The sequence below is a fragment of the Cryptomeria japonica genome, unplaced genomic scaffold, assembly GCF_030272615.1.
Source record: "Cryptomeria japonica unplaced genomic scaffold, Sugi_1.0 HiC_scaffold_359, whole genome shotgun sequence".
Classification (NCBI taxonomy): domain Eukaryota; kingdom Viridiplantae; phylum Streptophyta; class Pinopsida; order Cupressales; family Cupressaceae; genus Cryptomeria; species Cryptomeria japonica.
Window position 1 is genome coordinate 53,038 of NW_026729181.1, and position 11,963 is coordinate 65,000.

The 11,963-nt window shown below is 58.6% G+C and overlaps 1 non-coding gene across 1 annotated transcript; it reads right to left on the reverse strand.

The window, feature by feature from the left end:
* On the reverse strand, window positions 1–119 carry LOC131870951 (5S ribosomal RNA). The gene has a single exon (XR_009369252.1). It is a non-coding gene; the product is annotated as a 5S ribosomal RNA (ribosomal RNA).
* Between the last annotated feature and the right edge of the window lie 11,844 nt (window positions 120–11,963).

Sequence of the window (11,963 nt, forward strand, 5' to 3'; positions counted from 1 at the left end):
AGGGTGCAACACCGGGACTTCCCGGGAGGTCACCCATCCCAGTACTACTCCGGCCCAAGCGCGCTTAACTGCGGAGTTCTGATGGGATCCGGTGCACTAACGCTGGTATGATCGCACCCGTTATGAGCTTGTCGCAGTGTGTACTTAGCAAACCGCGACCCACGTGCGAATCCACCCCGGCCACCCACCCCCGTCGAGGTGCACACCCTCCCTCGCGAAGTGCGCCCCGTTCGCCAAGTGTGAGCCCTGCCCGGGTGCGCGCACCTTGCTAGGGCGTCGGGTGTGCACCCGGCCCGGCCTACGTGCGTGCACCTGGAGGGGGCGTCGTGTGCGTGCAGTGTCCCGTCTGCAACGCGGTGCCCACACACCACCTCGGGCGCAACGACCTGCGCTCACATGTGGGCCGAGTGCACCTTGGTGCATGTTCGGGGCGCCTCGGGTGCACGCTCGATCTTGCCCCGGTGCACCAAGGCGCTCGGTTTGCCCCGGGTGCGCACTTGGTGCAAGGTGGGCACCCAAAATAGGGATCAAGCACCAAAACACAAGTTTCGGGATGCAAAATGGGACCCAAGGACCACAAATGCGTTCCAAGACCCATGATGGGTCCACGAGAACAAAAATGTGTTCCGAGACTTAATAAACAAATATTGGGTTTTAGGAGAAGAAACATGCTCTGATGCCCAAAACGAGAATCGACCCCGAAAAGGCCACAGGCCAAAAGTGGGATGCGAGACAAAAAAAAATGGGACCCGAGGACCAAAATTGGGTTCCCAGGTCGAAGACAGGGCAACCGGACAAGAAACGACCTCTAAGGCTCGAAATGAGTCCCGACGACTAAAACTTGACAAGAAGCACCCATCAGGCACCCAACTCGACACCCATGGGATGCCGACCCACCCGGGCTTCCACCTAGCACACCTTGGCACCCACCCACCCTCGCACCCAACCTCGCACCCAACTTAGCACCTTTGAACCCACATTGGCACTCACCCTGACCCTGGCACCTTGGAACCCACATTGGCACTCACCTTGACCCTGGCACCCACCTTTGCACTCACCTTGGGACCCACCCTGGCTCCCACCTCGGCACCCACCCAGACACCCACCTTGGTTCCTTGGCACCCACCTTGGATCCTTGGCACCCACCCCGACACCCACCTTGGCACGCAACTTGGCTACTTGCCACCCACCTTGGCTCCTTGACGCCCACCCCGACAACCACCCCGTGACCTACCCTGGCTAGGGTTGGTGCACACCCACCCTGGTGCCCACCTTGGCACCCACCCTATGACCCACCTTGGCACGCACCTTAGTACCCACCCCGTTACCCACCCTAGGACCCACCCCGTGACCCACCTTGGCCAGGGTGGGTGCACCCACCCTGGTGCCCACCTTGGCACCCACCCATCCTAGCACCCAGCCTGTGACCGGGCTTGGAACCCAACCTTGCACCCGCACCCGTCTTGGCCAGTGTGGGTGCGCACCCATCCTGGCACCCACGTTGTGACACACCCTTTAACCCACGCACCCTAGCACCCACGTTGGCACCCACCTTGGAACCCAACCTAGCAACTTGGCACCCACCCCGTGACCCACCTTGGCATCCACCATAGCAGTCGCCGACTTGGCACCCACCTCGGCACCCACCTTGACACTTGTGGACCCACCTTGCCACTCACCCTAGCATCGACCCATCCTAGCACCCACCCTGGCACCTTTGCACCCTAGCACTCACCCATCCTAGCACCTAACCTGTGACCCACCTTGACACTCACCCTCGCACCCACCTTGGAACCCAACCTAGCACCCACCCACCCTGACACCAACCCTAGCACCTACCCACCCTTGCACCCACCCTGTGACCCATCTTGGCACCCACCCATCCTACCACTCAACCTATCACCCACCTTCTCACCCACCTTGGCATCCACCTTAGCACCCACCCACACTGGCACCTTGGCACCCACCTCGGGCAAGGTGGGTGCACACCCACCCTGGCACCCAATTTAGAACCCACCGAGCATGTTACCCACCTTGGCACCCACATTGCAGCCCACCCTAGTACCCACCCTATGACCCACATTGGCATCCACACCCTAGCACCCAGGCACCTCGACACCCGCCTTGACACCCACCCTAGCACTGAACCTGTGACCCACCTTGGAACTCACCCTAGAACCCACCCACCCTGTGAACCACCTTGGCATCCACCTTAGCACCCACCCACCTTGGCACCCACTCTAGCACTCACCCATCCTAACACCCAACTTGTTACCCACCTTGGCACCCGCCCTCGCGTCCACCTTGAAACCCACCCTAGCACCCACCCACGCAGGAGCCCACCTTGGCACCCAACCTAACACCCACGCATCCTGGCACCCAACTTGTGACCCACCTTGGAACCCACCCTAGTACCCACCTTTGAACCCACTATATCACCAACCCACCTTGGCACCCACCCTATGACCCTCTTTGGAATCCACCCTAGCACGCACCCACCCTGGCACCCACCATGGAGCGCACCCTAGCACCCACCCACCTCGGCACGCACCTCAACACCCACCTTGGTGTGCGCACTGCGCCAACCTCTCAAAGACCCTATGTGGTGCGCTCCAAAGTGTACACCTTTGGTGCGCTCCAAGGTGCGCACCTTTGGTGCACACCGAGGTGCACACCAAAGTGTGCACCGAGGTGAGCACCAAAGTGCACTCCAGGGTGCACACCAAGGCGTGCACCTTTGGTGCGGTCAATGCAAACGAATTCGGAAGTTGGGGTCGATGTCCTAATCGCTGCTGCAGACTACACGTATGAGAATCGGACAAATAGCTTTATATAGGGGAGGTGTTGCGTTTGATGGGTCGACTCCCCTGGTTGTGTGCACTGCACCAACTTCAAAGACCCTGTCTTGTTTAAGAAGTCAAAAGTTGGGGTGGATGTCCTAATCATTGCTGCAGTCTACGCATGTATGAGAATCAGACAAATAGCTTATATAGGGGAGGTGTTGCATTCGGTGGGTTGACTCCCCTGGTTGTGCGCACTGCGCCAACCTCAAAGACCCCGCATAGCAGAAGAAGTCGGAAGTCGGATTTTGGTGAGCACCAAGGCGTGCACCTTTGGTGCGGTCAACGCAGACGAATTCAGAAGTTGGGGTGGATGTCCTAATCGTTGTTGCAGGCTACACATGTATGAGAATCAGACAAATAGCTTATATAGGGGAGGTGTTGGGTTTGATGGGTCAACTCCCTTGGTTGTGCGCATTACGCCAACCTCAAAGACCTTGTTTTCGTTAAGAAGTCAAAAGTTGGGGTCAATGTCCTAATGGCTCCTGCAGGCTACACATGTATGAGAATCGGACAAATAGCTTATATAGGGGAGGTGTTGGGTTTGATGGGTCGACTCCCCTGGTTGTGCGCATTACGTCAACCTCAAAGACCTTGTTTTCGTTAAGAAGTCAAAAGTTGGGGTCGATGTCCTAATTGCTCCTGTAGACTACACATGTATGAGAATCAGACAAATAGCTTATATAGGGGAGGTGTTGGGTTTGATGGGTTGACTCCCCTAGTTGTTCGCATTACACCAACCTCAAAGACCTTGTTTTCGTTTAGAAGCCGAAAGTTGGGGTCGATGTCCTAATTGCTCCTGCAGGCTACGCATGTATGAGAATCAGACAAATAGCTTATATAGGGGAGGTGTTGGGTTTGATGGGTCGACTCCCCTGGTTGTGCGCATTGCGCCAACCTCAAAGACCCTGCATTGCGGATGAAGTCGAAAGTCAGAGTTTGGTGTGCTACAAGGTGTGGTCGAAGGTGCTCACCTAGGTGTGCACCTTTGGAGCACAGGAAAAGTGCCCTCCAAAAGTGCGCACCTTTGGAGTGCACAAAAGTGCCCTCCAAAAGTGCGCACCTTTGGAGCGCAGAAAAGTGCCCTCCAAAAAGTGCCCTCCAAAAGTGCGCACCTTTGGAGCGCAGAAAAGTGCCCTCCAAAAAGTGCCCTCCAAAAGTGCGCACCTTTGGAGCGCAGAAAAGTGCCCTCCAAAAAGTGCCCTCCAAAAGTGCGCACCTTTGGAGCGCAGAAAAGTGCCCTCCAAAAGTGCGCACCTTTGGAGCGCAGAAAAGTGCCCTCCAAAAAGTGCCCTCCAAAAGTGCGCACCTTTGGAGCGCAGAAAAGTGCCCTCCAAAAAGTGCCCTCCAAAAGTGCGCACCTTTGGAGCGCAGAAAAGTGCCCTCCAAAAAGTGCCCTCCAAAAGTGCGCACCTTTGGAGCGCAGAAAAGTGCCCTCCAAAAAGTGCCCTCCAAAAGTGCGCACCTTTGGAGCGCAGAAAAGTGCCCTCCAAAAAGTGCCCTCCAAAAGTGCGCACCTTTGGAGCGCAGAAAAGTGCCCTCCAAAAGTGCGCACCTTTGGAGCGCACAAAAGTGCCCTCCAAAAGTGCGCACTTTTGGTGCGCACCAAGGCGCTGGTTCGGTCGTTGCAGGCGAGTTCGGAAGTTGGGGTCGATGTCCTGAGCGGAGGTGCAAACTACACAGGTGTCGGAATCGGACAAATAGCTTATATAGGGGAGGTGTATGCTTCGATGGGTCGACTCCCCAGGTTGAGCGCACCGCGCCAACCTCAAAGACCCTACGGTATGGATGAAGTCGGAAGTTGGGTCCGATGACCAATTCGATTAGTAGGTATGCTCATGAGGTCGGAATTTGGGTCCGATGACCTGCCATGTGCAGGAAGGCGAATGTTGACACTGTGCGTTGCAAGGTGCACACCAAGGCGCTGGTGCGGTCTTTTTAGTCGAGTTCGGAAGTTGGGGTCGATGTCCTGATCGGAGGTGCAAGCTACACAGGTGTGGGAATCGGACAAATAGCTTATATAGGGGAGGTGTATGCTTCGTTGGGTCGACTCCCCGGGTTGAGCGCACCGCGCCAACCTCAAAGACCCTACGGTATGGATGAAGTCGGAAGTTGGGTCCGATGACCGATTCGATATGTAGGCATACTCGCGAGGTCGGAATTTGGGTCCGATGACCTGCCACGTGCAGGAAGGCGAATGTTGGCACTGTGCGTTGCAAGGTGCGCACCAAGGCGCTGGTTCGGTCGTTGGAGGCGAGTTCGGAAGTTGGGGTCGATGTCTTGATCGGAGGTGCAAACTACACAGGTGTGGGAATCGGACAAATAGCTTATATAGGGGAGGTGTATGCTTCGTTGGGTCGACTCCCCGGGTTGAGCGCACCGCGCCAACCTCAAAGACCCTACGGTATGGATGAAGTCGGAAGTTGGGTCCGATGACCGATTCGATATGTAGGCATACTCGCGAGGTCGGAATTTGGGTCCGATGACCTGCCATGTGCAGGAAGGCGAATGTTGGGACTGTGCGTCGCAAGGTGCGCACCAAGGCGCTGGTGCCGTCGTTGCAGTCGAGTTCGGAAGTTGGGGTCGATGTCCTGGTCAGAGGTGCAAACTACACAGGTGTGGGAATCGGACAAATAGCTTATATAGGGGAGGTGTATGCTTCGATGGGTCGACTCCCTGGGTTGAGCGCACCGCGCCAACCTCAAAGACCCTACAGTATGGATGAAGTCGGAAGTTGGGTCCGATGACCGATTCGATACGTAGGCATATTGGCGAGGTCTGAATTTGTGTCCGATGACCTGCCATGCGCAGGAAGGCGGAATTTGGGTCCGATGACCGAGTTGATGGCGTGCCATGCGCAGAAAGGCGGAATTTGGGTCCGATGACCGAGTTGATGTTGATGGCCCGCCATGCACAGGAAGGCGGAATTTGGGTCCGATGACCGATTTGAAGGCGTGCCATACGCAAAAAGGCGGAGTTTGGGTCCGATGACCGAGTTGATATTGATGGCCCGCCATGCGCAGGAAGGCGGAATTTGGGTCCGATGACCTGACATACGCATGGAGTCCGACTCGGGGGCCGATGTTCGATTCGATGACTTGCATTGTGGGTAAAGTCGGAAGTTGTGGTCTTTGACCCGATTCGATGACCAGACTTCGGCTGCTTGAGAATCGGACAAATAACTTATATAGGGGAGGTAGTGTTCTCGAGCATCCTCCCCCCGTGCCCGTTTATGTCGATTGATGCTGGTGCTCGACTGGTTGGAGCGCTCGGATGCAAAAATCTTGCACCAGGATTTATCGATTGTGATGGACACGGCAAGTCTCCTGATTGCTATGCAGGAGCTCATCGTGAATCTCTATGCGGCCTTGGTATGGACTCGACCTGCGGAATGGTTCGGCAATGGTAGTCGCTCCAACACGTCCTTGCAATGGCCACAGAGGTGATTCGACTAGAGCTCCAGTCTAGCTTTTGGGTTGCTTGGCGGACTGGTATAGCCGCGATCGAGTTCCGGCCATGAACGTTTTAGATAGCTCTTGGGCTTTCTGGGACGGAAGTCGGAAGTTTGGGCTGTTGTCCGATTTGATGACCATTCTTCGGATGTGTGAGAATCGGACAAATAACTTATATAGGGGACTGTGTTGTCTCACGCAGCCCCCTCCGTGCCCCTCTATCTCGACCGATGTTGGTGCTTGAAAGGGTTGGGATCGCTCGGATTTATAAACGTGCACCACCATTTGTCGAGTGTGAGGGACGCGGCAGGTCTCCTAAATGCTATGCGGGCGCTCTCTGAGAATCTCTATCCGGCCTCGACACAGACTAGTCTTGCTGAATGGTTTGGCACTGGTAGTCGATCCAACACGTCGTTGTTGTGGCCGCCTAGGCGATTCGATTCGAGCCCCCGTCTAGCTTTTGGGTTGCTTGGCGGATTTTGCCCTATCCGCAAGTGAGCTCGGTCCCTAAACGTTCGAGAAACCCGATTGCTATGCGCCGACTCTCTTTCTTGCGAGCCTCCATCTAGCTTTTGGGTCTCTACGGAACGGAAGTCGGAATCTGGGACCGTTGTTTGATTCGACGAGGCAGACTACGGTTGTGCGAGAATCGGACAAATAACTTATATAGGGGAGGTGTTGACTGGAGCATTCTCCCCCGTGCCCCTCTAACTCGACCAATGCTGGCGCTCGAACGGTGGTAGCGCTCGGATTTTCATTGAGCGCCAGCATTGGTCGATTTAGAGGGGCATGCGAGATTCCCGAATGCTATGCGAGGGCTCTAACGGAAATGTCTATTGGTTTCGGTATGGATGCAATTGCGAGTGGTTCGGCAAAGGTAGTCGTTCCGATGCGTCCATGTCGTGGCCAAATCGATAATTCGATTTGAGCCCTCGTATAGCATTTGGGTCTCTCGATGTGATTCCGCATTCCAGTCCCTTTGGGCACTGCTTGAGCCGCATCCCAGGGGGTTCCCTTCCCAATAATCTGCCTCGCAACCCGATTGCTATGCGGTGAGGCTCCTCGGCCGCCTCGGAACTATCTGTGTATCAGACGCATCGCGGGATAAGGGGTTGGCAACGGTAGTCGCCCCAAGCGCGTCCGATGCTTGGACCATTCCGAGGCGGCCCTGAAGCCTCTTCCGTCTAGCCGTTGGGTCCTTCTCGCCGCATCCCTCGCCTCGCACCCCGATTGCTATGCGGTGAGGCTCCTCGGCCGCCTCGGAACTATCTGTGTATCGGACGCGTCGCGGGATAAGGGGTTGTCACTGGTAGTCGCCCCAAGCGCGTCCGATGCTTGGACCATTCCGAGGCGGCCCTGAAGCCTCTTCCGTCTAGCCGTTGGGTCCTTCTCGCCGCATCCCTCGCCTCGCACCCCGATTGCTATGCGGTGAGGCTCCTCGGCCGCCTCGGAACTATCTGTGTATCGGACGCGTCGCGGGATAAGGGGTTGTCATTGGTAGTCGCCCCAAGCGCGTCCGATGCTTGGACCATTCCGAGGCGGCCCTGAAGCCTCTTCCGTCTAGCCGTTGGGTCCTTCTCGCCGCATCCCTCGCCTCGCACCCCGATTGCTATGCGGTGAGGCTCCTCGGCCGCCTCGGAACTATCTGTGTATCGGACGCGTCGCGGGATAAGGGGTTGTCACTGGTAGTCGCCCCAAGCGCGTCCGATGCTTGGACCATTCCGAGGCGGCCCTGAAGCCTCTTCCGTCTAGCCGTTGGGTCCTTCTCGCCGCATCCCTCGCCTCGCACCCCGATTGCTATGCGGTGAGGCTCCTCGGCCGCCTCGGAACTATCTGTGTATCGGACGCGTCGCGGGATAAGGGGTTGTCACTGGTAGTCGCCCCAAGCGCGTTCGATGCTTGGACCATTCCGAGGCGGCCCTGAAGCCTCTTCCGTCTAGCCGTTGGGTCCTTCTCGCCGCATCCCTCGCCTCGCACCCCGATTGCTATGCGGTGAGGCTCCTCGGCCGCCTTGGAACTATCTGTGTATCGGACGCGTCGCGGGATAAGGGGTTGTCACTGGTAGTCGCCCCAAGCGCGTCCGATGCTTAGACCATTCCGAGGCGGACCCGAAGCCTCTTCCGTCTAGCCGTTGGGTCCTTCTCGCCGCATCCTTCGCCTCGCACCCCGATTGCTATGCGGTGAGGCTCCTCGGCCGCCTCGGAACTATCTGTGTATCGGACGCGTCGCGGGATAAGGGGTTGTCACTGGTAGTCGCCCCAAGCGCGTCCGATGCTTGGACCATTCCGAGGCGGACCCGAAGCCTCTTCCGTCTAGCCGTTGGGTCCTTCTCGCCGCATCCCTCGCCTCGCACCCCGATTGCTATGCGGTGAGGCTCCTCGGCCGCCTTGGAACTATCTGTGTATCGGACGCGTCGCGGGATAAGGGGTTGTCACTGGTAGTCGCCCCAAGCGCGTCCGATGCTTGGACCATTCCGAGGCGGACCCGAAGCCTCTTCCGTCTAGCCGTTGGGTCCTTCTCGCCGCATCCCTCGCCTCGCACCCCGATTGCTATGCGGTGAGGCTCCTCGGCCGCCTTGGAACTATCTGTGTATCGGACGCGTCGCGGGATAAGGGGTTGTCACTGGTAGTCGCCCCAAGCGCGTCCGATGCTTGGACCATTCCGAGGCGGACCCGAAGCCTCTTCCGTCTAGCCGTTGGGTCCTTCTCGCCGCATCCCTCGCCTCGCACCCCGATTGCTATGCGGTGAGGCTCCTCGGCCGCCTTGGAACTATCTGTGTATCGGACGCGTCGCGGGATAAGGGGTTGTCACTGGTAGTCGCCCCAAGCGCGTCCGATGCTTGGACCATTCCGAGGCGGCCCCGAAGCCTCTTCCGTGTAGCCGTTGGGTCCTTCTCGCCGCATCCCTCGCCTCGCACCCCGATTGCTATGCGGTGAGGCTCCTCGGCCGCCTTGGAACTATCTGTGTATCGGACGCGTCGCGGGATAAGGGGTTGTCACTGGTAGTCGCCCCAAGCGCGTCCGATGCTTGGACCATTCCGAGGCGGCCCCGAAGCCTCTTCCGTGTAGCCGTTGGGTCCTTCTCGCCGCATCCCTCGCCTCGCACCCCGATTGCTATGCGGTGAGGCTCCTCGGCCGCCTTGGAACTATCTGTGTATCGGACGCGTCGCGGGATAAGGGGTTGTCACTGGTAGTCGCCCCAAGCGCGTCCGATGCTTGGACCATTCCGAGGCGGACCTGAAGCCTCTTCCCTCTAGCCGTTGGGGCTTTCTCGCCGCATCCCTCGCCTCGCACCCTGATTGCTATGCTGTGAGGCTCCTCGGCCGCCTTGGAACTATCTGTGTATCGGACGCATCGCGGGATAAGGGGTTGGCAGTGGTAGTCGCCCCAAGCGCATCCGATGCTTGGACCATTCCGAGGCGGCCCTGCAGCCTCTTCCGTCTAGCCGTTGGGGCCATCTCGCCGCATCCCCCACCTCGCACCACGATTGCTATGCGGTGAGGCTCCTTGGCCGCCTCGGAACTATCTGTGTATCGGACGCATCGCGGGATAAGGGGTTGTCACTGGTAGTCGCCCCAAGCGCGTCCGATGCTTGGACCATTCCGAGGCGGCCCTGCAGCCTCTTCCGTCTAGCCGTTGGGGCCATCTCGCTGCATCCCCCACCTCCTCGGCCGCCTCGGAACTATCTGTGTATCGGACGCATCGCGGGATAAGGGGTTGGCAGTGGTAGTCGCCCCAAGCGCGTCCGATGCTTGGACTATTCCGAGGCAGCCCTGCAGCCTCTTCCGTCTAGCCTTTGGGGCCATCTCGCCGCATCCCTCGCCTCGCACCCCGATTGCTATGCGGTGAGGCTCCTCGGCCGCCTGGGAACTATCTTCGTATCGGACGCATCGCGGGATAAGGGGTTGTCACTGGTAGTCGCCCCAAGCGCGTCCGATGCTTGGACTATTCCGAGGCGGCCCTGTGGCCTCTTCCGTCTAGCCGTTGGGGCCATCTCGCCGCATCCCCCACCTCGCACCCCGATTGCTATGCGGTGAGGCTCTTCGGCCGCCTTGGAACTATCTTCGTATCGGACGCATTGCGGGATAAGGGGTTGTCACTGGTAGTGGCCCCAAGCGCGTCCGATGCTTGGACTATTCCGAGGCGGCCCTGCAGCCTCTTCCGTCTAGCCGTTGGGGCCATCTCGCCGCATCCCCCACCTCGCACCCCGATTGCTATGCGGTGAGGCTCCTCGGCCGCCTTGGAACTATCTTCGTATCGGACGCATCGCGGGATAAGGGGTTGTCACTGGTAGTCGCCCCAAGCGCGTCCGATGCTTGGACTATTCCGACGCGGCCCTGTGGCCTCTTCCGTCTAGCCGTTGGGGCCATCTCGCCGCATCCCCCACCTCGCACCCCGATTGCTATGCGGTGAGGCTCCTCGGCCGCCTTGGAACCATCTTCGTATCGGACGCATCGCGGGATAGGGGGCTGTCACTGGTAGTCGCCCCAAGCGTGTCCGATGCTTGGACCATTCCTAGGCGGCCCTGAAGCCTCTTCCGTCTAGCCGTTGGGGCCTTCCCGCCCCATCCCTCGCCTCGCACCCCCGATTGCTATGCGGTGAGGCTCCTCGGCCGCCTTGGAACCATCTGTGTATCGGACGCATCGCGGGATAAGGGGTTGGCACTGGCAGTCGCCCCAAGCGCGTCCGATGCTTGGACCATTCCGAGGTGGCCCTGAAGCCTCTTCCGTCTAGCCGTTGGGGCCTTCCCGCCCCATCCCTCGCCTCGCACCCCGATTGATATGCGGTGAGGCTCCTCGGCCGCCTTGGAACTATCTGTGTATCGGACGCATCGCGGGATAAGGGGTTGGCACTGGTAGTCGTCCCAATCGCATCCGATGCTTGGACCATTCCGAGGCGGCCCTGCAGCCTCTTCCGTTTAGCCGTCGGGGCCTTCCCGCCGCATCCCTCGCCTCGCATCCCGATTCCTATGCGGTGAGTCTTCTCGGCCGCCGCGGAACTATACCTGTTATTGCTACTGCATCCTTCGGCTGGTAACCTCCTCTGCCGCCTTGGAACGTTCTCTTTGTCGGACGCGTCGCGGGATAAGGGGTTGGCACTGGTAGTCGCCCCAAGCGCGCCCGATGCATAGACCGCTCCGAGTCGACCTTGCTTTCAGCCTCTCACATGCATAGACCTCTCTGAGTCGACCCTGCAGCCTCTCACGTTTAGCCTTTGGAATCTCGCCTCACAACATGATTGCTATCCTTGATGCATCCCTTGCCTCGAGCCCTGATTGCTTTCTTGGCTGCATCCCTCCTCTCCTCACAGCCCGGTTGTCATCACTGCTTCATCCGTCGCTTCATGCATTCTGGCTGCTGGGCCCTTCCCACCGCACACCTCGATTGCTATCTCTTCTGCATCACACACCCCGATTGCTATCTCTGCTACATCCCTCGGCTCTCACTTCTGCATCCTTCGCCTCACACCTCGATTGCTATCAATGCTGCATCCGTAACCTCACACCCCGATTGCTATGCGGGGAGGCTCCTTGGCCGCCTTGGAAATTTCTGTGTGTCGGACGCACCGCGGGATAAGGGGTTGGCACTGGTAGTCGCCCCAAGTGCGCCCGATTCTTAGACCGCTTCGAGGTGACCTCGTAGCCTCTTTCGTCCAGGCTTCCTGCCTTCAAC